This window comes from Narcine bancroftii, chromosome 2 (genome assembly GCF_036971445.1).
Source record: "Narcine bancroftii isolate sNarBan1 chromosome 2, sNarBan1.hap1, whole genome shotgun sequence".
Lineage (NCBI taxonomy): Eukaryota > Metazoa > Chordata > Chondrichthyes > Torpediniformes > Narcinidae > Narcine > Narcine bancroftii.
The window spans coordinates 245963562-245990633 of NC_091470.1; the positions used below are offsets into that span (position 1 = coordinate 245963562).

At 39.7% G+C, this 27072-nt stretch overlaps 1 protein-coding gene across 3 annotated transcripts in view; it reads right to left on the reverse strand.

Annotated features, from left to right (window-relative positions):
- LOC138755199 (upstream-binding protein 1-like) overlaps positions 1-27072 on the reverse strand; it is a 131663-nt gene that overhangs the window by 104033 nt on the left and 558 nt on the right. The window contains exon 1 of one of the 3 annotated variants that reach the window (XM_069920732.1): positions 13396-13595. The exons of the other annotated variants lie outside the window; for them this stretch is intronic. The gene's annotated coding sequence lies outside the window, so the exon portion shown is untranslated. Of the gene's footprint in view, positions 1-13395; positions 13596-27072 lie in introns of those variants that run through there. 3 annotated transcript variants of the gene reach the window in all.

Sequence of the window (27072 nt, forward strand, 5' to 3'; positions counted from 1 at the left end):
GGAACTCAGTGGTCAAGCAGCATCCATGGGTAGAAATGGTTTTATTCAATGTTTTGGGTCATGACCCTTCATTAAAGTATAAAACAGTGTGATATTTCATTCATGATGGGAGGCAGAAGCTGGGAGAGCCTCAACATCACAGAGGCAATGCATCATCTCTTGGACACCTTTTCAAACTTACCCTCAGACCAAGACTTCACTAACCATCATCAGGATACAATTTCCCATATCATCATGAACCTAATCATTTGGAGTGATCTTCATGCACCACCCCCAACTTATTGAGTTGGGCAGTGCAGGGTTGGGGAACTAACAGCTCATTGGTTGCTCACGATTCTGCATTTGCAGTTTTTGGGCTTCTCAGTACTTCAGACTGGATCTTTTTTCAAGGTTTTTTTAATCCATTGTGTACTCATGAGAAATGCCTTTTTAAAACATGATTAATAAAAAATAATGTCCATTGATAAAAAATGTTTAAAAACAGACAATGAAATGGCAACATTTCAATAAAAGATTATGCTGTTGAATTATGAAAGAACCAAGCATTTAGCATCTTATTGATCAGATTAAAATAAGTAACATTTTGCATGCTGCTCCCAGCAGACACACACTGCAGCCCCTCTACCTCCCTATCTTTCCACCCTCTCAGTCCTTACCTCTCTCTGGAACTCAGCCTTTTGTACTGTTTTATTTGCTGTACTTGCGTATGGATGGAAGGCATGCAAAACATATGGCAATATACTTGAACTTGAATCTGGGATTACTTCCCTAGAGAGAATACAAAACAAAACTCTTCACTGTATCTTCAAGTCAAGTTTATTATCATCTGATTGTACAATTAAAACCCGACGAAACAGCATTCTCCAGTCCTCAGTGCAAAACATGCAGACCCAAAACCAGACACACCACATACAAACAATACATACATTATTTCTTTTCTTTAAAAATCAGTATTGATTTGTACAAATGAGTGTCTCAGATGGTTAGTGGGAGCAGTTCCTTTGGTCGTTCAGCGTTCTCACTGCCTGTGGGAAGAAGTTGTTCCTTACCCTGGTGGTGCTGGCTCTGATCCTCCTGTATCTCTTCCCTGATGGGAGCAACTGAAAGATGCTGTGTGCAGGGTGGAATGGGTCATCAGCTATTTTGTGTGCTTTCTTCAGACAGCGGTCCCAGTAGATCATGTCGATGGGGGTGGGGGTAAGGTAAACTCCAGTTATCATCTCTGCCACTCTTATGGACCTGTGGATTGACCTCTGATCTATTTCTCTGCAGCAACCGTACCTCTGTTATGCAGTCAGCCAGGATGCTTTTGATAGAGCTCCTATAGAAGGTTGACATAGGAGTGGCTGGCAGCTTTCTTGTGTCAGTCTTCTGAGGAAGTGCAGTCACTGTTGCGCCTGACAAGTGAGAAGTTGAGTGTCTACAAAAGGTCACTAGTTAAGTGAACTCCAAGGAACTTGGTGCTCTCCCCTCTCTCTACTACAGAGTTGTTGATGTGTAGTGGAGGGTGGTTATTCCTGGTCCTCCTGAAGTCCACGATCATCCCCTTCATCTCGACTATGTAGAGAGTCAGGTTGTTACTTTCGCATCATTTCACGTGATATTCAATGACTCACTGTTATTGCTGATGAGGCCAGCTGCTGTTGTGTCATCTGCAAACTTGATTGATACTATTGGACTGGATCTGGGAAAGCAGTTGTGGATTAATAGTGTGAACAGGAGCGGGCTGGGCACACAGTCCTGAGGTGCTCCAGTAGTCTTGGTGCACAATATTAATTCAATTAGATTCATATATTTTGGTATAAAAATTATGCTATCGAAATTAGATCATATTTTTAATGCTGTACTGTTGAATTTCAATCTTCTCAAGTGTACTTTCCTAAATTATGGTCATTCCCGGCATTTCCCGTAGTTTGTAGAATTTGACCTTGTATTTGCTGTTGCAGTATGAGTCAGAACTTGCCGTGAAGAATGATTAAAGAATTACGTTATTCATCATGCAACATTTTATTTTAGAATTATCATTAAAATTTGGATATTGTTTACTTTTAAGAAGGTGATTGAACATTTGTATGAAAGTATCATTTACAGTACTGTTTTGTTCACTGCACCCTCAATGACCACTCTGCCCCTTCTGCTCACTGTAACTATCGGAGAGGTGTACTGCTTTTTCTTTTTGCAACTGATGTTTATATAACTTTCTCACTTGGTCTGCTGCACAAGCTATGGATCCAGGATAGGCACTCAATCCTGTGAGAGAAGGGGAAAACGGCTTATATTTCTACTTCATATTCCACAAGAAGCCACATTTTTAATTGGAACTTTTCACAAAACAATGTCTCTAAGGTTATTAAATCTGTGATAATTGGGATACATTCCCTGCACCCAGAGTTCCTGCCATGATTGCTCTGTACATGAAGACTAAGCTCAATGTCATACCAAACTTTCAAGTTTGGACATCAATCCAACCAATAGTAGTTGATTTATGCCAGATTTTCTTTTTGCTCATACCTTGACGAAGGCCTCAAGCCTGAAACATTGGTTATGTATCTTTATCCTTCCCAAGATCATGTTATATGGTGAGCTCTCCACTAGCCACCGTGACAGAGGTGCACCAAAGAAAAGGTACAAGGACTGCCTAAAGAAATCTCTTGGTGCCTGCCACATTGACCACCGCCAGTGGGCTGATATCGCCTCAAACCGTGCATCTTGGCGCCTCACAGTTTGGCGGGCAGCAACCTCCTTTGAAGAAGACCGCAGAGCCCACCTCACTGACAAAAGGCAAAGGAGGAAAAACCCAACACCCAACCCCAACCAACCAATTTTCCCCTGCAACCGCTGCAACCGTGTCTGCCTGTCCCGCATTGGACTTGTCAGCCACAAACAAGCCTGCAGCTGACGTGGACATTTACCCCCTCCATAAATCTTCGTCCGCGAAGCCAAGCCAAAGAAAGAGAATAAAGGACACTGTTTGACCTGCTGAATTTCTCCAGCATTGTGTTTTTACTTCAATCAGTGTCTGCAGACTTTCGTGTTTTACTTATGCCAGATTATCACTGTCCACACCAATAGGCAGCATTATGATGTCACTCAGGCACAATAGTTAAAGAAAAATAGCCTCATTTAATTCTCATTGAGCAGAAACCATCAGGATAAGTATCTTGTGAATTTGTGAGCACTGTGGCCTTTACAAAGTTCAGTGACTGATACTTGGCTGTTGATACTGATACTTGTTGCTTAAACGCAGAACTGTATATCTTATTATTCTTTATTTAAATATTTTTTTCACACTGTGAACGATATCAACCAAAATATGTTCAAACATTTCTCATTAAATATACACAGTGGCATTTTCTCCCTTTTTTCCCCCTTTCCCTCCCTCCCCTCTTCTCACCCTCCTCCAAAACCCATAAATATTCAACATATTCAATACAATAAAACCATAAAACAATATCTTCACACAAAGGAAAATAAACAAGAAAAATGCATCGTCTATTTGTTACACACTGAATCAAGTCGTTTAGTCTTCTTATCATTTTAGGGGATGGAGGTCCGAGGCAAGCTCTCTCTGTCATGTTCCATGTATGATTCCCAAATTTGTTCAAACAATGTGACTTTATTTTTAAAATTATGTTATTTTTTCAAATGGAATACATTTATTCATTTCCATGTACCATTGATGTATTCTCATGCTCTCTTCCATTTTCCAAGTTGACATTATACATTTTTTTTGCTATCGCTAAGGCTATCATAATAAATCTTTTTTGTGCTTCATCCAGTTTGAGGTCTAATTCTTTACTTCTTATGTTACTTAAAAGAATGATCTCTGGATTTTTTGGTATGTTATTTTTTGTGATTTTATTTAATGTCTGATTTTGATCTTCCCAAAACGTATTCACTTTTGTACATGCCCATTTTGCATGTATTGTTGTTCCTGTTTCCTTCTTACAGCGAAAACACCTATCTGATAATGTTGGATCCCATTCTTTTAATTTTTGAGGAGTGATATATAATCTGTGTAACCAATTATACTGTATCATGGGTAACCTTGTGTTTATTGTATTCTTCATAGTTCCAGAACATAACTTTTCCCATGCTTCATTCTTTATGTTTAAATCCTTTTCCCACTTTTTTTTAGGTTTATAGCTTATTTCATCATTTTCCTTATCTGGCAGCTTAATATACATATTCGTTATAAATCTTTTAATTATCATTGTGTCTGTAATCATATATTCAAAGCTGCTTCCTTCTGGTAATATCAATTTGTTTTCCAATTTATCCTTTAAATAAGCTTTCAGTTGATGATATGCAAACATTGTACCATGAGTTAATCCATATTTGTACTTCAACTGTTCAAATGTTAATTATTTCCCAAAAAACAATTTTCTATTCTTTTGATTCCTTTTCTCTCCCATTCTCTAAAGGAAAGGTTATCTATTGTAAAACGGATTAGTGGATTTTGCATCAATAATAATTTTGGTATTTGGTCATTCATTTTTTTCCTTTCTAAGTGCATCTTCTTCCATGTATTAAGTAAATGATGCAGTACTGGTGAGTTTTTATATTGCACCAGCTTTTCATCCCACTTATAAAGTATATGTTCTGGTACCTTCTTCCCTATTTTATTTTAGTCCAGTCTGGTTTTTCTCTTGCCTGGTAAAAATCTGATAAATACCTTAATTGTGTGGCTCTATAATAATTTCTAAAGTTTGGTAACTGCAAACCACCTTGGTAATACCTCCATGTTAATTTATCTAACATTACCCTTGGTTTCCTCCCTTTCCACAAGAATTTCCTTGTTATTCTCTTTAGTTCATTAAATAATTTTTTTTGTTAAGGGAATTGGTAACGTTTGAAATAATTATTGTATCCTTGAGAACACGTTCATTTTAAGGCAATTTACCCTCCCTATCAACGTTAGCGGTAATTCTTTCCAATGTTCTAAGTCTTCCTGCAATTTCTTTATTGATGGCTGATCATTTAGTTTGTACAAGTGGCTTAAGTTATTATCTAACCTGATACCTAGGTATCAGATTGCTTGTGCTTGCCATTTAAATTATAAATTATAAATTCTGTATAATCCGCATTACTCATTGGCATCACTTCACTTTTCTTTGCGTTGTACCCCGATATTTCTCCATATTCCTTCAATTTCTTATGTAATTCTTTTATTGATATCTCTAGTTCTTTTAGGTAAACTATGATGTCATCTGCCAATAAGCTGATTTTATACTCCTTCTCCTTTATTTTTATCCCTTTTATTTTAATTTCTATTCTTATCAGTTCTGCCAAAGGTTCTATTGCTAAGGCGAACAATGAGGGGGGATAATGGACATCCCTGTCTAGATGACCTACTTAATTTAAATTGGTTCGATACATATTCATTTACTGTTACCTTCACCAATGGTCCATTATACAATACTTTAATCCAATTTATATATTTTTCTGGTAGATTGAACTTCTGTAATACTTTAAATAAGTAGTTCCACTCTACTCTGTCAAAGGTTTTTTCTGCATCTAAAGCAACAGCCACTGTTGGTTTCTTTTTTCCTTGAACTGCATGAATTAGATTAATAAGTTTACAGACATTAACTGCTGTTCATCTTTTCTTAATAAATTCAGTTTGATCTTGTTTTACTATTTTTGGTACACAATCGGCCAATGTGTTTGCTAATAATTTTGGTATTATCTTATAATCTGAGTCTTGGTGTGAGCTTGCAGGTGCCTCAGATTGAAGAGACTGCCATCCGTGCGGTACCGGATGTCATTGTTGAGGTCTTTATTAGCTTGTTTCAGCATCATGCTGAAGAAGATAGTAAAGAGGGTTGGTGCGAGGACGCAGCCTTGCTTCACGCCGTTGTCAATGGAGAAGGGTTCGGAGAGCTATTGCTGTATCTGACCCGACCTTGTTGGTTTTCGTGCAGTTGGATAACCATGTTGAGGAACTTGGGGGGCATCCGAGGTGCTCTAGTATTTGCCAAAGCCCTTTCCTGCTCACGGAGCAACTTGTCCGTGAACTACTCTTTGCAGAAGATGCCGCTTTATTTTCCCATTCAGAGCCAGCTCTCCAGCGCATGACATCCTGTTTTGCGGAAACTGCCAAAATGTTTGGCTGGAAGTCAGCCTGAAGTAAACTGAGGTCCTCCATAAGCCAGCTCCCCACCATGACCACCAGCCCCTCCACATCTCCATCGGGCACACAGAACTCAAAATAGTCAACCAGTTTACCTACCTCGGCTGCACCATTTCATCTGATGCAAGGATCGACAAAGAGATAGACAACAGACTCGCCAAGGCAAATAGCGCCTTTGGAAGACTACACAAGAGTCCGGAAAAACAACCAGCTGAAGAAACACACAAAGATCAGCGTGTACAGAGCCGTTGTCATACCCACGCTCCTGTTCGGCTCTGAATCATGGGTCCTCTACCGGCATCACCTCCGGCTCCTAGAACGCTGCCATCAGCACTGTCTCCGCTCCATCCTCAACATTCATTGGAATGACTTCATCACCAACATCAAAGTACTCGAGCTGGCACAGTCTGCAAGCATCGAATCCATGCTGCTGAAGACCCAACTGCACTGGGAGGGGGGGTGGGGTCATGTCTCCAAAATGGAGGACCATCGCCTTCCCAAGATTGTGTTATTTGGCGAGCTCTCCACTGGCCACTGAGACAGAGGTGCACCAAAGAAGAGATACAAGGACTGCTTAAAGAAATCTCTTGGTGCCTGCCACATTGACCATCGCCAGTGGGCTGATATCGCCTCCAACCGTGCATCTTGGCACCTCACAGTTCGGCGGGCAGAAACCTCCTTTGAAGAAGACCACAGAGACCACCTCACTGACAAAAGACAAAGGAGGAAAAACCCAACACCCAACCCCAACCAACCAATTTTCCCTTGCATCCGCTGCAACCGTGCCTGCCGGTCCCGCATCGGACTTGTCAGTCACCAATGAGCCTGCAGCAGACGTGGACGTACCCCTCCATAAATCTTCATCCGTGAAGCCAAGCCAAAGAAAGAAAGAAATAATCTGAGTTAAGTAGAGGTCTATATGATACTGGTGTTAATGGATCCTTCCCCGTCTTTGGTATTACTGTAATTATTGCTGTCTTACATGAATCTGGCAAGTTTTGTGTTTCTTCTACCTGGTTCATTACTTCCAGGAGAGGAGGAATGAATAACTCTTTAAATGTTTTATAAATTTTGGAAATCCATCCTCTCCTGGTGTTTTATTGTTCGGCAGCTTTTTAAATATATCCTGTACTTCCTCTATTTCAAATGGTTTTATTAGTTTGTTTTGTTCCTCTTCTTGCAATTTCAGCAGTTCAATTTTAGCTAAAAACTCCTCTATTTTATTATCTTTCCCTAGTTCTCAGTTTGGTATAATTATTCATAAAATTCCTGAAAGTTTTCATTAATCTCCATTGGATTATATGTAATTTGTTTGTCCTTTTTCCTTGATGCCAATACAGTTCCTTTAGCTTGTTCTGTTTTAAATTGCCAGATTAATGATTAATATTTTATGTGTTTTTTTCTCTCAGTTCGTAATACTTTTACTTTGTTTTCATTATGTTCTTCTCCACCTTGTACATTTGTAATGTTTCGTATTTTATTTTTTGGTCCACCAATTCTCTCCTTTTCATTATATCATCCCTTTTTACTAATTCCTTTTCTGTACTTACTATCTCCCTTTCCAACTGCTCTATTTCCTGATTGTAGTCCTTTATCATCTTAGATACATAACTTATTATCTGCCCTCTAATGAAAGCTTTCATTGCATCCCATAATATAAATTTGTCTTTCACTGATTCCGTATTTATTTCAAAATATGTTTTAATTTGGCATTCAATAAACTCTGCCGTTTAAGTAGCATGGAGTTTAACCTTCATCTATATGTTCTTGGTGGGATGTCCTCCAATTCTATTGCTAATAACAGGGATGAATTATCTGATAATAGTCTAGCTTTGTACTCAGTTTTCCAAACTCTCCCTTGAATATGGGCTGACAACAAAAACATATCAATCCTTGAGTATGTTTTATGCCTACTCAAATAATATGAATATTCCTTCTCTCCTGGGTGTTGCCTCCTCCATATATCCATAAGTTTCATTTCCTGCATTGATTTAACCATAAATTTGTCTACTTTATTCTTTTTGCTCATCTTTTGTCCAGTTTTATCCAACAGTAGATCCAAATTAAGGTTAAAATTCCATCCTATCAATATATTTCCTTGTGTGTCTGCAATCTTCAAAAAAAAAAATCCTGCATAAACTTTTGATCCTCCTCGTTAGGTGCATATATATTGAGCAAATTACAAAATTCTGAGTATATCTGACACTTTATCATTACATACTTCCCTGCTGGATGTATTATTTCTTCCTCTATTTTGATTGGTATATTTTTGTTAACTAATGTGGCTACAGCTCGAGCTTTTGATTTTTATGATGCTGCCGCTACGTGTCCTACCCATACTCTCTTTAATTTGTTATGGTCCACTTCAGTTAGATGCATTTCCTGCACAAATGCTATATCTATTTTTTCTTCAGTAAATTTAGTAGCCTCTTCCTTTTAATTTGGTTATGTATTCCATTAATGTTTATAGTCATATAGTTCAATGTGGCCATCTTATATCTTGCTTACACCTCTTTTCCGTTTCCTCGCCACCTCCATCCCCCTTTTTCCCATTTTCATATCTTAGTTTTCCCTTATTAAACTCAATGTACAACAACACATTTAAAACATAAAATACTCCAACAATTCCCACACCCAATAATACCTTAACCCCAAATGCACCCCCCCCCCTCTGAGTTTCCCCTTATCCCTTGCCGGGCAACCACAACTCCTCTTTCCATTTGGATTCCGATCTTTCTCGCAAGTGTCAACTGATTTTGCAGTGACGTTTATTCCCTCTCCCCCCCAGACCCCCCCAAAAAAACACTTAAAAAAAACCACATAACAAAGCACTCTTTTTATCCCCCTTCCTTCCTTCCCTTCTCTTTTCCCTCTTTAGTTTTTTACATATACATTGTTTTTGCATCTTTATATATATATATATATATATATATATATATATATATACTTTATCACCATTCTTCATTCTTGTTACATCTCTTCATCTGTCCTGCAAACGTTCTGCGAATTCTTATGCTTCCTCCAGATCCTAGAACAGTCTGTTTTGCTCCCTGGGTATAAATATTTTAAGCACGGCTGGATGTCTTAACATGAATTTATTACCTTTTTTTTCCATAAAATCATTTTCACTGTATTAAACTCCTTCCTCCTCTTTAAGAGTTCAAAAGTTATTGTATTCCAATGGCTTATTATCTTCTCTAACTTTATTCCTTGCCCACTCCAGTATATTTTCTCTTGTGTATCTCAAAAATTTTACTAAGATGGATCTTGGTTTTTGATGTGCCTGTGGTTTCGGAGCTAGTGCTCTGTGTGCCCTTTCTATTTTCATTTCTTTCCTACATTTCTGTCATTCCAAGGACCTTCGGGATCCATCCTTTTATAAATTACTTCATGTCTGTGCCTTCTTCACTCTCCTTCAGGCCCACTATTATGTTTTTTCACCTACTATAAATTTCCAATATCAATTTTCTGAGATAACAACTCTTGCGTCTCTTTCTTCCAATTTTTCTCTTAAGTCATTCACTTCCATTTCTACAGCTGTTTCTCGTTCTTCCACATTCTCTACTCTTTTCCCTATTTCTGTCATGACCAGTTCTAAACTTTGCATTTTATCTTCTGCTCTTTTCATTTTTCTTTTAATTGCACTAAATTCCAATGATAACCATTCTTTTAATTATGTCATTTGTTCTTCAAAAAAGGCTTTATCTATATTCTGTCCATCTGTTTTACCTTCTATTTCTCTGTGAAGATCTTGGTCTTCTTCCTCTTCTTGTGTGTCTGTACCTGTGTTTGTGTCTTCTTCTTCTCTTCTTTGTGTCTGTGTCTCTTCTCTTTTTCCTGATGAGCTGCTTATATCTCTTTGTCGGGCCTCCTCTTGCTGGGCTGCCCGTCTGTCAGGCATCCTGCCATTGATCCTCTTGTCAGTCACCCCGCCGTCTTTCTCCCTCGTCTGTTTTCTCGCTCCTTCCCATGCCGCCATCCTCATCCTCCAGCTGAGCACCCTGGTGTCGGGCGTCCTTCAGCTGGTCGCATTGTGGCTGCCCGCTCCTCTGCTGAGCCCCACTCCCATCGGTGTTTTCTTTTTCCCTTGATTGCGCACTTTTGTTTGCTTCCGAGAGCCATTTTTGAAGTCCACTGGTCGGGAGGTCGTGACTCCGCAGGGGAGGCACCAACCTCGGGGATTGGGCACTCCTCGCCACCACAGCTCCCTGTTCCTTTGCGCAAATAGGGCCTTCTTCTTTCTTCTCCGGTGAATTTTCTTTTTTTTCGGTTGTTTTTACTTTCTCCTTCTTGGGTGCCATCCTCTTTCTCTTCTCTGTAACTTTATCTTCTATTTCTTATATTTTATTTTTGTTGAGCTTTGTCTTTTCCTAACTTTTTTTCTGGAGAGGGTTGGTTTTACCTGACCGGCCACTACTCCATCACGTGATTCCTCCATATCTTATTATTCTTGTAATGCTCTTTGAGTGGAAATCCATTGTGACCATGGTAAAAAAAAAAGTCAGGGTCGATGGCACATATCAGAAGTGTTCATGTGACATCTATTTAAGAAAGTTTTACATTGCTTGCCATATTTCAGTTGGTGCTCTACACCGAGAGCTATATCTCAAAGGGTAAGAAGTACCTTAATTAGAGTTCAGCAGACTGCTTCACAATTGTCACTGGACCTTTAGGAACTGAGAGTGAATATAATCTGAGTCCTGAAGTAACTTTCTGTCCCAGTGAGGGGAATCCAATAAGCTTACCTTCTGGAGGCTCAGTTTTGTTTAACATCCTCCAATAGTGGCAAAAAAAGTGGTGGAGGTTGTGAGAATAAGAAGCAGGGCTGTCAACAGATGTAAGTTAATGGAGGTTCTCTCTGAATCTTTGGGATACAGTTCATTATCTTGTCATTCTCTTCAGTCTACACACCAGGGATGTCATTACAAGAGAAATGATGGACAGAAAGCCTTCATGCAAGTACATAAGAAATAAGAGCAAAGGTTGCCCCTCGGCTACTTTTCTGTACTTCACTTTTCTGCTTCTTCCTCATGAACCTTGATTTCATAGTTTTCTAAAATCCTTCCATTTTGTCAGCAATGTGGTCTGACTGATGTTGAGAGCAAAGATCTCAATCCAAAACAGCGACAGTCCATTTCTCTCTATGGAGGCTTCCAGACCTGCTTTTCATCTGCAATTCTCGTGTTATTCTTTTATTCAGAGCAATCAATTAATTTCATTAAAAATGTTTACAAAGTGTTTCAATTAAAATCTATATTTCCAAGATACAACTCCCATCACACATTGAGTCTTTTTCTTACATATTGGAGAATTGTTTGTCATGGGTTACAATACCCAGTTCCTTTGGAAATGTGAAAATATCAATAATAAAATTTCAACACTTTTTAAAATATTTTATTTAAGAATTTTAAAACCAAATCTACAATTTTTGAATTAATAGATTGGAAAAAATACGTGTGTGTGTGTGTGTGTGTGTGTGTGTGTGTGTGTGTGTGTGTGTGTGTGTGTGTGTGTGTGTGTGTGTGTGTGTGTGTGTGTGTGTGTGTGTGTGTGTGTGTGTGTGTGTGTGTGTGTGTGTGTGTGTGTGTGTGTGTGTGCCCTAATCCCTCCCTCCATCCCTCCCCACCCCCAACCTAACCTTACACAAGGAAAAGGAGAGTAAAAAAAATGCTTAAAAAAAAATTATATTACACTTAGTATTGGAGCTAAGGGATACCAGTGTGGTGAGTTTTCAGTCTTTCAAATGAACACATTGTAAGTATTTCTCAAAAAGAAATGATATTTATTACGTAAATTGCAAGTTATTTTCTCAAGTGGAATACAAGAACGCAATTCAGCATGCCATCTCCAATTTCAACACTTTCTCACGAGTGAGAACACATCCACTTCATTATCAAATCCAGTTTCTAAACTTTCCTTATTATTCTCTTCTTTGCTCCTTCAACATTCAAGCTGAGTATGATCTCAATTTCAAAAATATCGCTGCAAAGTTAATGAGATTCATCACACTGAAACAACTGCAAAGAGTCAAAAACTGACTAATAATGTGAGGAGTTATAATTACCACTACTCAATCCATTGAACTGTATTAATTGCAGACAAGACTGTAGATGCTGGAATCTGGAGCAAAACAGTCTGCTGGAGGAACTCAGTGGGTCAAGCAACATTAGTGGGAGAAAAAGAATTGTCAAAGTTTCGGGCCAGAGCCTTTCATTGAGCTCGGGCTGGGGGTAAGGCGGGGGGGACAGCGTTGGACAGGGGCCAAGAGGGGATCGGTGAAACAGGGAGGGATGAAGGATGACAAACAGAGGCAGTTGATGGGCAGGTGGCAGACAAAGGGAGAGAAAGGTAAAATAAAGAGGTCAGGTAGAGGAAGATTATTCAAACAGCAGGGTGGATGACAAGTGGAGGCAAGGCTGCCAGTACTTGAATCTGATAAAAGTTAACAATAGCGGTAAAATGAAAGCCCAGATGAAACCAAAGAGTGGAGGGAGGAGGAATCCTGTGGAGTAAATAAGGATGGAAGAGGATGGAACTAAAAATGGAAGGAAATGAGAATAGGTGGTAATGGGGACAAAATGGTGGGGGTGAGGGGAGGCAAAAGGGGGGAGAAATGAAGCAGATTGAAAGGAAAAGTAGATTCGTGATGTGAAGTTGGAAGATTCACTGCACATACCATTTGATTACAGAATGGTAAAATCAAAGAATCATCCTGGAAAGAAATATGGGCATTGTTCTGCATCAATTATTCTTTTCTCATAACCTTGTAAAGTGCTTAATTTGTAAATCAAGGGTAGGAAATGAATACATCAAACTTTCCTTGTTAAAGTTACATGAATCTGTCTCCAATAACTTTTCAAACATTGGATTCCAGATCTTAATATTTTATTGTGCAAAGTTGGCTTTCATTATTCTCACCTCTGGTTCTTTCAAGATCACTTGACTGCCCACACCTTGCATTTTTCGACCTTAATTCTGTCCCGGTAATAAATCATCCGATTAATGGAGTTCATTTCACCTGATGTATGCCATCAAAACTCTTCTGAATTTTGAATACCTACTTTAAAAATTTTCACTTAATCAGCAACTTTTCCAGTTTTTTTTTGCACAACTGAAACTCACATCTTTTATGTCAATTTGGTAATTTTTTTCTGCACCCGCTCAAGAATTTGTCTTCTTCTCTAAAGCACGGTGCAACAAATTGTACATAATGCTTCAGCTAAGTCCTGGTGATTGATTTTGCAATGTTTAAAGTAACTTACTTGCTTTTATGATGAAAATCTCTTGCTCATTTGTACTCTTTTAACAGCCTCTAAATGTATTTGTAAATCCTTAGGAATTTCTACTTCCATGTCCTCTTTAAATTGTACCTTGAAGTGTTAAGTATCTCCTTCTTCTTTCTAAACGATATAATTTTCTGCATTAACGTGTCTGCCCATGCCTCCAGCAACAAGGGGATTGACATGAAGTCTGCTACTATGCTTCTCCCTGTTTATCTTTCTGAGTCTTTTGTAATCTGCATCTTTGACCTTGTCTTTTTTTGAAATTGTATTTTTCAATGTTTCCAAAACAAACAGTATCACATCTGAAAATAAATGCTTTTTAACGTATTTACACTTTCTTTTAGTATAATTCACTTCTCAGATACCAATATTATATCAGCTTACTTGTAATTTTCTTCCCTCCCCAGAACTTTGAAAATTAAATAACTAAAATAAATAGTGAAAAACAAAAAAATGGTAAAGAGAAAAAAGAAAAATTCAGTGTACCGCCAGTCTTTCTAATCTACCTCCACTCTTTGACTCTTCACTGCAGTTGTCTTTTTGTATTTTGTTAGCTTTATGAACTGGGGACTGTTGCTACAGCTGTGCACCAAAGTGCTCTGGATAAGGTTGCCATATTTTGGCAAAAGTATTGTATTTATTTCATCAATTACATTATTTTTTCCATAGGCATGCAGTTGTGCATCTCCATGGACCATTGACTGATGAGCAGGGGGGTGGGGATTAAGACTTCCAGGTGACTGCAATGCATTTTTTTTCCTACCGACAGGGCAATGCCTACAAATTTAATTTGGAATTCAAGTTATTGTTCTGTCCACATCCTCCAGGTTTCACAATAAATACAGCTCTGGATCCAGCAGGAAGTCTGTCCCATAATCCTAGTTAATATATTAGATAATTCCAACCAAAAGGGTCTCACCTTCACGCAGGTCCACATGGAGTGTATAAAAGGTACCAATTTCTAACCCACATCTGAAGCACATTTCCAATATCTTTAATTTTCCTTTATGTAATTTTTGTGGTGAGATATAATTGGTGTACTCTTTTCCTACATAAATGTGACCAACATTCTTCATCAATCATCATACCCAAGTCTGACTCTCCTTTGATCTTTGCAGGCCCAGTTTTGGGCACTCACTTTGACCCTGTCTTTTAACCCAAGCCTAGACCATTATATTGAAAAACACCAACTGCAGTGGGCATCTGTTCTAATTAAGCCAGGACTGTGGAAGTATGGGCCTGAATACCCTAAGCTTTAAACTTTGATGAGTTACACTGAATATTAAGTGTTTTGGACTATGTATATATAATAACAGATACACCTGGCTCTGTATATTGTTGGAAGGTAAAAGTTATGCACAGCATGTTTAGATTTGATCAACTGTAAATATTTCTTAGGAAAGAAATGGGCTTATTTCCAAATAACAATCAGATGACTGTTTCTTACATCCCTTTTAAATGAAACATAAACCAAGTTCAGATTAAACAGATGTGAACCTCCATAGATCAGTACAGCGCAGGAACAGGTTTTTCTATGCCAAACGAGATGCCAAATTAAACCAAATCTCTTCTGTTTGCCCATGATGCATATATCCCTCTTCCTGCATATTCATATGGGTATTCAAAGGCCTCTGAAATCTGTGACCAGTAGTAGCCATGGCAGACGGTTACAAATAACTACCATTCTTTGTGTAAAAGAAATCTGCCCTTCAGATCCATTTTAAACTTTCCCCTGGTCACCTGAAATGTATATACTCTAATATTTGGCATATTTACCCAAATAGATTCTTATTATCTATTCTATCAATGCCACTCATGATTTTATGAACTTTTCTCAGGTCACTGCTTAGCCTACAACCTTCCAGAGATAGGAGCAACAACGTCTCCACAATATTTTCTAATTCATTGGAAGGACAGGGAAACAAATGTCTTAATCCAGGCTTACATCCCTTATATTGAGGCTCTCAACTCACTCAGTTACATTGAGCAGGCCTTGTCACTTGCATGCCTCACATCATTCTCCCAAAGCAGACGTACCATTCTAGCTCTGTCATAGGAATAATTCCCAGGTCAGAGGAAATTATTTTTTCTTTCTTTCTTTGGCTTGGTTTCGCGGATGAAGATTTATGGAGGGGTAATGTCCACGTCAGCTACAGGCTCGTTTGTGGCTGACAAGTCCGATGCGGGACAGGCAGACACGGTTGCAGCAGTTGCAAGGGAAAATTGGTTGGTTGGGGTTGGGTGTTGGGTTTTTCCTCCTTTGTCTTTTGTCAGTGAGGTGGGCTCTGCGGTCTTCTTCAAAGGAGGTTGCTGCCCACCGAACTGTGAGGCGCCAAGATCCACGGTTTGAGGCGATATCAGCCCACTGGTGGTGGTCAATGTGGCAGGCACCAAGAGCTTTCTTTAGGCAGTCCTTGTACCTCTTCTTTGGTGCACCTCTGTCTCGGTGGCCAGTGGAGAGCTCGCCATATAACACGATCTTGGGAAGGCGATGGTCCTCCATTCTGGAGACATGACCTACCCAGCACAGTTTGATCTTCAGCAGCGTGGATTCGATGCTGTCGGCCTCTGCCTTCTCGAGTACTTCGATGTTGGAGATGAAGTCGCTCCAATGAATGTTGAGGATGGAGCAGAAACAACGCTGGTGGAAGCGTTCTAGGAGCCATAGGTGATACCGGTAAAGGACCCATGATTCGGAGCCGAACAGGAGTGTGGGTATGACAACGGCTCTGTATACGCTAATCTTTGTGAGATTTTTCAATTGGTTGTTTTTCCAGACTCTTTTGTGTAGTCTTCCAAAGGCGCTATTTGCCTTGGCGAGTCTGTTGTCTATCTCGTTGTCGATTTTAAGAAATGAAATATCTCTGCTGAGTCTTGGGAATTTCAAGTCTTTGACCAAAGTGTAGAAGCATTTGGGATGGTCCCATGGATGAGAACACCACCATTAAGAACAATTATAGTGACCCTCTGGTGACCGTTATTTTGGCAGTTTCACATTTGTGTTACAGAGCCAGAGTTTATATACAAACTCATATAGCGGAAACAGACACTTCAGCCCACCATCCACGTGCTGACTTTTTATGCTCATCTATCATATTCTTCGAAGCATTGCTTATTTAAATGTTGATATAAATGTATCTTGAATGTAGTAATTGTATTTAATTTGACCACTTCCTTTAACAATGCATTTTGGATATGAGCCATTCTCCATGTAAAAAAAATAACTTTCTCCTCAAAGGTTGTGAAAGGATACAATGGGTCATAGACCAAATGGAAAATTGGGCAGAGGGTTGCAGATGGAATTGACCCAACAAATGTGTGGTGATGCACTTTGGATCATCTAATTCTGGCACTTTGTAATATAATTTGGAGTTGCATTTATTATTGGCAACTATTCTCTTCTCATATGCTCGAATTAATTATTTTATTTTAATGTTCTCTTTCCCTCTGATTCTATTGTAATCAAATGCATTAGCAATCTCCTTGAGAATATGGTCCTATTCCTGTTGAGGTACTTGTGGAATTCCAATATCCTCTGGAAATGGTTCCAATACCTCATGGCTTCTGACAAAACTGTAGTCATAGATGTATTTTTTGTTTAAAATTGCTCTCAGACAAGCTCAGAGGTTTCTTCACACCAATTTTCTTTAATTGCTGTTTAACGATCTGTGAAGAATTCAGGGAAATACTTTTCTTCCAATGTAACATTCTGGGCAGTATGGCTGCTGGTCAACTTTACTAACTGTATAACAGGATAGAAAGGGGAGATGCAGTGGATCTTGTGTATTTTGACTTTCAAAAGGCCTGACAAGGTGTCACACATAAGGCAGCTAAACAAGAGAGCCCATAGAACCATAGAATGTTCTTTGGCTTGGCTTCGCAGACAAAGATTTATGGAGGGGTATGTCCACGACTGCTGCAGGCTCGTTGGTGACTGACAAGTCCAATGCGGGACAGGCAGGCACAGTTGCAGCGGTTGTAAGGGAAAATTGGTGGGTTGGGGTTGGGTGTTGGGTTTTTTCTCCTTTGTCTTATGTCAGTGAGGTAGGCTCTGCGGTCTTCTTCAAAGGAGGTTGCTGCCCGCTGAACTGTGAGGCACCAAGATGCACGGTTGGAGGCGTTATCAGCCCACTGGCGGTGGTCAATGTGGCAGGCACCAAGAGATTTCTTTAAGCAGTCCTTGTACCTCTTCTTTGGTGCACCTGTCTCAGTGGCCAGTGGAGAGCTCGCCATAAAACACGATCTTGGGAAGGCTTGGTCCTCCATTCTGGAGATGTGACCCATCCAGCGCAGTTGGGTCTTCAGCAGCATGGATTCGATGCTTGCAGACTCTGCCAGCTCGAGTACGTCGATGTTGCTGATGAAGGCACTCCAATGAATGTTGAGGATGGAGCAGAGACAGCGCTGATGGAAGCATTCTAGGAGCCGGAGGTGATGCCGGTAGAGGACCCATGATTCGGAGCCGAACAGGAGTATGGATATGACAACGGCTCTGTACACGCTGATCTTTGTGTGTTTCTTTAGGTGGTTGTTTTTCCAGACTCTTTTGTGTAGTCTTCCAAAGGCGCTATTTGCCTTGCGAGTCTGTTGTCTATCTCTGTCGATCCTTGCATCAGATGAAATGGTGCAGCCGAGGTAGGTAAGCTGGTTGACCGTTTTGAGTTCTGTGTGCCCGATGGAGATGTGGGAGGGCTGGTAGTCATGGTGGGGAGCTGGATGATGGATATACATAGAATGTTACAGCATAGAAAACAGGCCATTCAACCCTTCTGGTCTGTGCCAACCAATAAAACTAGCTAGCCCCACTGACCTACTCTTATTCCATAACCCTCCAGACCACTCCTATCCATTTATTTATCCAATTTATTTTTAAAACTCAAGATTGAATCTGCATTCACATCAGATGGCAGCTTATTCCACACTCCTACCACTCTCCGAGTGAAAAACTTTCCACTAATACCTCTTCCCTTTCAGTCTAAAACTATGACCTCTTGTATTTATCTCCTCTAATTTAAGTGGAGACATCCTATCACATTCACTCTGTCTATATTCCTCATAATCTTATAAACTTCTATCAAGTCTTCCCTCATTTTTCTTCATTCCATGGAGTATAGTCCTAACCTGTTTAATCTTTCCTGGTAACTCAGCTCCTGGAGACCCAGCAACATCTTAATAAATCTTCTCTGCACTCTTTCAATCTTATTGATATCTTTCCTGCTGTTGGGTGACCAGAACTCCACACAATATTCTGTGTGGCCTCACCAATGACTTGAACTACTTCAGCATAATATCCCATCTTCAATACTCAATAAAGGCTAAGATGCCAAAAACTTGTTTTACAATCCTGTCCACCTGTGACACCACCTTCATGGAACAATGTACATGTATTCCCAGATCTCTTTGCCTCTCCGCACTCCTCAACGGCCTACCATTTACTGTGTATGTTCTACCCTGATTCACTCTTCCAAAGTGCAACATCTCACACTTATCTGCATTAAATTCCATCAGCCATTTACTGGTCCAATTTCCCAGCTGGTTCAGATCCCTCTGCAAGCTTTGAAAATCTTACTCACAGTCCACTATGCCTCCTATTTTTGTGTCATCAGAAAACCTGCTGATCCAATTTACCACGTTATAATCTAGGTCATTTATAAAGATAACAAACAATAATAGTTCCAACACAGATCCCTGAGGCACACCACTTGACACAGACCTCCAGTCTGAGAAGCAACCATCTACCACCACTCTGTTTTTTTCCTCCAAGCCAATTTCAAATCCAGTTGGCAACCTCTCTATGTATACCTAGTGTTGTAACTTTCAAAACCAACCTATCATGTGGAACCTTGTCAAAGGCCTTACTAAAGACAATATAAACAACATCCACCGCCTTTCCCTCATCAACCTTCTTGGTAACTTCCTCAGAAAACTCTACAAGATTTGTTAAACATGACCTACGACACACAAATCCATGCTGACTGTCCTTAATCAGCTGATGACAATCCAAGTATCTATATATCCTCTCTCTCAGAAATCCTTCAATTAATTTACAAACTTTACTTTTGGAGCCCTTCTTAAACAGCGGGACAACATGAGCAACTCGCCAATCCTATGGCACCTCCCCCACCTAAGGACATTTCTACATGTTTTCCTTTCATCCTTATTCACTATGCCAGTTTCCTGCATACATACCAATGCAAAAAAATTGTTCAAGATCTCCCCCATTTCGGGAGGCTCCACACATAGTTGACCACTCTTTCTAGGGGTCCAATTTTGTCCATACTATCCTTTTTAGTATACTTGTAGAAACCCTTTAAATTTTCCTTTACATTATCTGCCCTCCCCTCCTGTACCATCCCTTTAGCCATGTGTTAAGCTGGATTATCTTTGTTTTTGTTGCCTCACTAGCACAATCCTGAGATTGCAACCCTGGAGATCCTTTCTTTCAACTTTGCTCCTAACTCCTTAAACACTCCTATCAGGATCTCTGCACCCTTACTACCGATGTTATTAGTCCCTACATGGACTATGTTGTGGTTGCTCACCCTCCCTTTTGAGAATCGGGAGCACGTGATCTAAGATATCACAGACCCTGGCACCAGGGAAGCAACAAACCATCCGGGATCATTGATCTCTTCTACAGAACCTCTTATCTGTTCCCCGAACTATCGAATCCCCCCATCACGACTGCATTCCTCTCTTCCCTCCTGAGATGAAGGTCCAGTCCCAGTGCCAGAGACCCAACCACTACAACTTATTCTTGGTAGGTCGTCCCCACCAAAATGGTATACCCTATTGTTCACGGAAACAGTCACAGGGCAACCCTGCTTTTGCTGCCTCTCCCGAGTCACCCAGCTGTCTTTTTGGGGTGTCTGCTTCCCGGAATCTCCTCTCACAACCTCTGCTTCCCAAATGTTTCTGAGTTCATCCAACTCCAGCGCCAGTTCCCCTAACTCGGTCTCCCAGAACCTGCAGCTGAATGCAGGTCTTGTAGATGTAGCCGACAGGGACACTTGTGCTGCCCGACTTCCCACATCCTGCAATCGCAACATTTGGACTGCCCAAATTTCTGGCTCCTTAACTTCATTCTTGCAATGATCAGAATTAATTAAAGAAACTTACAACCCTTACCTTACAAGGAGAAAGTCCTTCCTCAGCCGCTGCTTGACGAAGCCACGATGACAAAAGCTGCAACATCAATGCCCCACTCTGTTACTAAGCCACTCTACTGCTGGCTGCTCCAATAGCAGTCCCTTTTATTACTCTCTACCTGTTAAGGTAGCCTTAACTAGTCCTAATCAACTGTTTCAATTGAACACACCCCTAATCAACTAATCTCTCACTACCTCCACACACAGCCCATGGAATTACAGGAAGCATGGCTAGAGTATTGGGTGATTGGCAAAAAACAGTGAGTAGGAATAAATAGATTCTCTTATTTTGGTTGGCTACCAGTTACCACCAGAGGGGTTCCACAGGGGTCAGTGTTGGGGCTGCTTCTTTTTACATTGTACATAAAGCCATCTATTCCATAATCCAAATAATTTATGTCTAATTTGCAGATGATACCAAAATAGATGGTGCTGAGGAAACTGAAAGGCTGCAGGGAGACTTGGATAGATTAGGAGAATGGGTAAAGAAATGGCAGATGAAATACTATGTTGGAAAGTGTACGGGCATGCACTTTGGTTGAAGAAATAGACCGGGCTGACTATTATTTAAATGGGGAGAAACTTCAAAATTCCAAGCTGAAAAGGGACTTGGGAGTTTTCGTGCAGGATACTGCAAAGGTTGAGCTCCAGGTTGAGTCAATGGTGAAGAAGGTGCATCTAATGTTGGCATTAATTTTCAGAGAGAATAGTACACAAGAGCAGGGATGTAATGTTGAGACTCTACGCATTAGTGAGACCTCACTTGGAGTTCTGTGTACAAATGTGGGTGCCATATTTGAGAAAAGACGTACTGGCATTGAAAGGTTGAGAGATTTACTAGAATGTTATGAGGAATGAAAGGGATATACAAGGAATAATTGTCAACTCTTGGACTGTACTCATTGGAGTATAGAAGGATGAGGGGGGGACCCCATAGAGGCATTTTGAATGTGGAAAGGCCTGGAGAGAGTAGATGTGGCAAGGCTATTTCCCATAGTAGGGGATTCTAGGATAAGAGGGAATAATTTCAGGATAAAAGGGCTTCAACTTAAAACAGAGTTGCGTTAAAAGAGTCATGAGTCTGTGGAACTTGTCACAGGTGGCTGTGGAAGCAAGGTCGTGGGTATATTTAAGGCAGAGATTGACAGGTATTTGATTAGTCAGGGCATCAAGGGTTCCATGGAGAAAGCTGAGGAGTGGGTGGATGGATCAGTTCATGATTAGAATGATGGAGAAGTCTTGATGCTCCAATATCTTGTGATAACTAATCACACCGCCCTCAAATTCATTTGGACAATTCTGAACACCTCTCTCCCTATTATGGATGTCTCATCTCAGAAAAGATAATCTATCCACTGACACTCAGTGCAAACCCACCAACTCTCACAGCTAACTGGACCACACCCCTTGACAGTTTATCTATCTCTACCTGATGTGGCTTTCTGTTCCAGGCCATATGAAATTACTGTTTCTTTTAGTAAATGTGGCTATTCCTTCCTCCGCAACTCCCAGTGGGAGTTTTCAACCACATCTCTATTCCTGCACCCGCTCTCTTGCCCAGTCTCCCAGACAAAACAGGGATATGTCACCCTTCTTCTCTTCTGTCCAATTAACACCTTTTGTCTGTTGGTTCTGTACTCCTCCTCCCCATTCTTCCCTTTTCCCCAGCCTTTTAATACAGATGCCTATCAGTTTTTAAAAAAAATTCATACCTTGAGGTATGGCTCAGGCCGGAAACGTTGGTTATTTATCTTTACCTCCTACGGATGCTGTGAGACCTGCTGAGTTCTTCCAGCATTTGTGTTTTTACAGTCACAGCGTCTATGAACATTTGTGTTTTACTCAGAACAAGGATAAATTTCCCTTATTCATTTTATCCCCTCCAGAGTTTGCAACTCTTCAATCCCATCAGGACACATCTTCCCCTCCCTACACATTTCAGCAGGAAATGACACTCTTTGTGACGTATGATTTATTCATTCCTATCTCTTCACTTTCAATCCAGATGAAGGACCCAAAATATCAAATGTCCGTTTCCCTCCACAGATACTGCCTGACAACAAACCTCCTTCAGACACACAACTTTTGCTGCAGATTCAGTATCTCTCATCCTTCACATCTCCAATGTGAGCAGAAAGATAATGGATAAATGTGACGCAGGTCAAATAATGAATCTTTGGCCACATTCTTTGAATTTGCCTCAAAATACAATGCACAATCCAAAATATGAGCATTTGAACCTCAAAGGCATATAACAATAAGTACGTACTGCAAAATGGGAGCAGTGGAGATGGTATTGGAAGATCAGCATGGGCATGGTGGGTCACAGGATCTGTTTCTGTGCTGTACGAGTGAAAATCCATTTTTTTTCTCCATTGTCCCATTCTTTGTGGCCTGTGTTCCTTGACTGACTTCCTTTAATTTCAAATGAGACTGATTCTTCAGGTGTTGAACGATATAATTTGTTTGGCTACACCTGCCATGCAAACTTTGCCTATAAAATCTGTCTCCTTTTTCAGTCTTTTTAATCCTTAGTTAGGGAATTCACTCCTTATTCATTCTTCTGTTGATACGTTGCAACATTTGATTAAAATGAGACAGCAACAACAAATTGAATATTTGTGTAATTTAACAGCCTGTTGCAACAAACATAATGCAGAAGGTAATCTTTCTCAACTGGAATTACAGGATTCTAACATTCTGTACCACTACCCACCTGAGGAATAGCACAAAATGCAAGCCAACATTTAATTGCCTTGGAGAAAATGGAGGGTAGGAACATTCATGATCAGTATTTTGGATCCACAATGAGTAATCTATATTTCCAAATTTGGACGATCTTGTCCTGAAGAAACTTGGTTTTGTTCTGCTTTTTCTAAGTTGTGGATTTAGTAGATAGTATAACAAATGTGTCAGCATTTTGCAGATGATAAATAATGCAAACGTGATGTGTCCTTCATTGAGAGAGCAAATGCTTTGCAAAGTGCATGGTGCTGAGCTTTTTGTGACTTTTTTGAAGTTACATTCACCCAGTCAGTGGTGAATATTCCATCACCCTTCTGAAAAAGGTGTAAAAGCTTTGGAGTTCAGGAGGTGAGCTACTTGCTACAGAATATCTAGAAGGGATTATTTTCATGTAAATAAGGGCAATATACAAATATACTGAAAATATTACTTGCAACATCCAAGCAAATACATAAGATGCATAGACTAAAATTTTCCACAATAATCCAAGTCAGAAATGAAGATACAAATATAAAAGGGCAGATACATGTTCAAAAGAAAAAAGGTGATGTTTCAATTGTGCAAATAGATCTTTTGGTGGCCCAGACTAGTTTATGCTTGGAGATAGGGTGGTACAAGAGCTATTGGATTAAAAATTGTTCTTGAACCTAGAGGTGCTGGACTTCAAGCTTCTGTTCCTTCTGCCTGAAAGTAGCAGTGAGAAGTGATTATGATCAAAGTGGTTGGGGTGCGGGAGGGGGGGGGTCCTTTATGACGTTGGCTACCTTCTGAGGTATTGTTTCATAGCAATAGAGATAGGTGCCCAAGATGGAACTGGCTCAGTTTTCCACATTCTGTTCTCCAGCACTTAACTTGCCAAATCAAACTCTTGTCGCAAATAGTAAGTGTGTTTTCCACAGAGCACCTGTAGATGTTTTATAGGGTGTTTGACATGCCAATTCTTCTTAGACTTTCTCTAAAGTGCTAGTATGCCTCCTTCACAGTTACCTTGATCCACTAGCTCCAAGAGAGGTGGACTCCCAGGAAGTTGAAAGAACTAACCCTCTCCACTGCCATCCTATCATTGAAAACAGGTATGTGGCAGTTAGCCTAACCTTCAAAAAATCCACAATAAGTTCCTTGGTCAGACATGAAGAGCAAGTTTGTTCTTCTGGCATTATACAATCAGATTTTAAGTCTCCATCCTATATTCTGACTCATCATTTCCTGCAAGTCAGCTAACAGCAGTGGTGTCATCAGCAAATTTATAGCTTGTATTAGAGCAGAATTTGGCTAAGCAATCCTGTATATAAGGAAAAGAGCAGGGGACTAGGCACTTTTCTGCTCTTCCACGCCTTGCTGCTTGTATGCACAGACAATTTGATTTAAAAAAAAAATTGTCATAGAAAAAAGTCTTCTCTTGATTAAAATTTCAATAACAGTTCTTGACATTGCATCTTCCTTGCTAGTAAAGATTGAATATGCATACTTGCTAGCTTACAGAAGATACAAGGAATGGTGGATTGGGACACCTATTTGTAGAGGGCCGTCAGGTAACTCCAGATGGTCCAAACATTGGAATTGTTGATTGAAGACTTCCATGACATTCTGGGAAGGGCAAGGTTCTCATTATGTGGGGTGTGGGGTTTGCTTTCAAGAGCAATTCATGGACTGGAGCAATGAGCCAGGTGTTCATGAGTAATCCTTTGTGCCAGGCAGTCACTGTTTGGTCTATGATTCAAAAATAGCATCTAAATTGGTCTGCCACTTGCTAATAAAGTGGTGGTTGCTCCCCAAGTATAGAGCATTCATGATTACTATCCTAAATTGGACATTAAGCAGTGATGCCCCCTGAGTTGCAAAATACTTCATGTCTTTGGCAGATATGGCACACAGATGCAGTGGTCGTTCCAAGCATCCCTGGGAAGCTCCTAGTCCTTGAGAGCTGCGACAATAATTTTTCTTGCTGCTCTCCTTTCAAGTTGAATTCAGCCTACCACGAGCAGCAATCTTCATCACCTCTCTAATGCAGCAGTGCACACTTACAAATGACAAAATGTTACTGGTTTGAAAAGAAATAGAGGTGCAAAAATTCATAATAACAACATTCTTCACTGTCACTGACGAGCTTCTGGCCCTGCTGGCATCTAGCAACTTTCCTCAGAAAGTTGATGTACAAAAGTCCCATTTGATCTTGTAGATAAGGTCCCCTGCCTTTTCTGGCAGGTGGTCTCAGTCTGCGAGCTCTATCCTCATCCTACCTGTCAAGGCCTGAATAATTTGTCACCTAATCCTGATGTCTTCATGCAATTATTTTAATCTAAATTTGAACTGAACCTTTGAACACTGCATTTCATCAACTCCCAACATTTCCTGACTGTCAATCATCAGCACATCTATCTAAACCTTTTCTCCTTTTAATAAATTGTTCTATCTGCAATTAAGTGATCACCCTTTGACAGAATACAGATGATGATTGCGTTGCCGAATGCTGAGATGTGTGTGTGTTTTAGCTGGATCATTGTAATCTACTTTACCAACAATGGTACCAAATAAGCATTGCATAAACTCTAATGTCACAATTTGTCTGGTCCGTATATAGTCTGGTCTGTATGATTGTTGCATACCCAATTACCTTCACAAATGTGGGATTAATGCAAATGTCACTAAAGTTTAGCATATGTTCATCACCCAATAAATGCAGGCCAATTCATCAGCTGCAAATCTGAAACAGCAGGGTCGATGAATGACCTATCTTGACATTAAAGATATATTGACTATACAGTTTTTGCAGGAACTCTAACAAAATTAAGCTAAGCTTTCATCATCTGTTCGATGGATTGCATTGGTCATTTCTAAGCATTATTTTACAAAAGACCAATTGCAAAAAGCAGAATAATAAAAAGCCAAAAATGTTCCAACTATTATGAATCACTGAGCCTCAATTGAAGTAAAAAAAACTGAAAGTTACTCAACTGGGTAACAATCGTAGAATTCATATGGCACAAATGACTAAATCTTCTCCATTATGACAATTGTAAGTTGCATAAGATTTTGCAGTTTTTCTCCATTTGGTCTCTTTTCAATTTTTTTCAAAAATAGATTAAATAATCACTCTTGTTCGCAAGAATGAGAGAGTGATGTTATATACAGTTTATTGCCAGTGTATGCACATTTGTAAGCACATAACTATAAATACATCAAATAATAGTGTAGTTCAAATAAACATTCACGTACCACTATATTCTTGATGCAGGGGCTTAAAAATCTGCAGTTACAGTTAAACAGTTCCCTTAAAATCTTTAAATAAATTTCTATAAATTTTTCATAAAACAAGAGAAACTTCCTAACAGCAGCAAAACAACAACCAAATTTATGTTTTGCTCATTCAATTTGAATTCATTTCACTAGATGCATTCACTTTAGCTTTGGACTTCTCAAACCCAGCTCCATGAGCAATATTACCATCAATGAACAACTGGCAACAAAACTAGTTCCATTAACGACTTAAACAAGTCATTCAATGTTAGTCCTATGATGGAGTTGTTTGACCCAAATAAGCCACTAATTAATAGGAGATTGTATTTTTTTCCAAAAGTGGAACTTAGCAGGTCGAATAAACACCCATCTGCAACAGGAGAAAGAAAACACTAATGCCAATTGCTGTTATTTTTCTATTTATCATTTTACTTCCTTTCCACAATGGACACCATCAAAATCTTTTGATTTTTGTACTGCAGTTGCTATTGATGTTAGATTCCTGGAACATCCAAACAAAATCAAT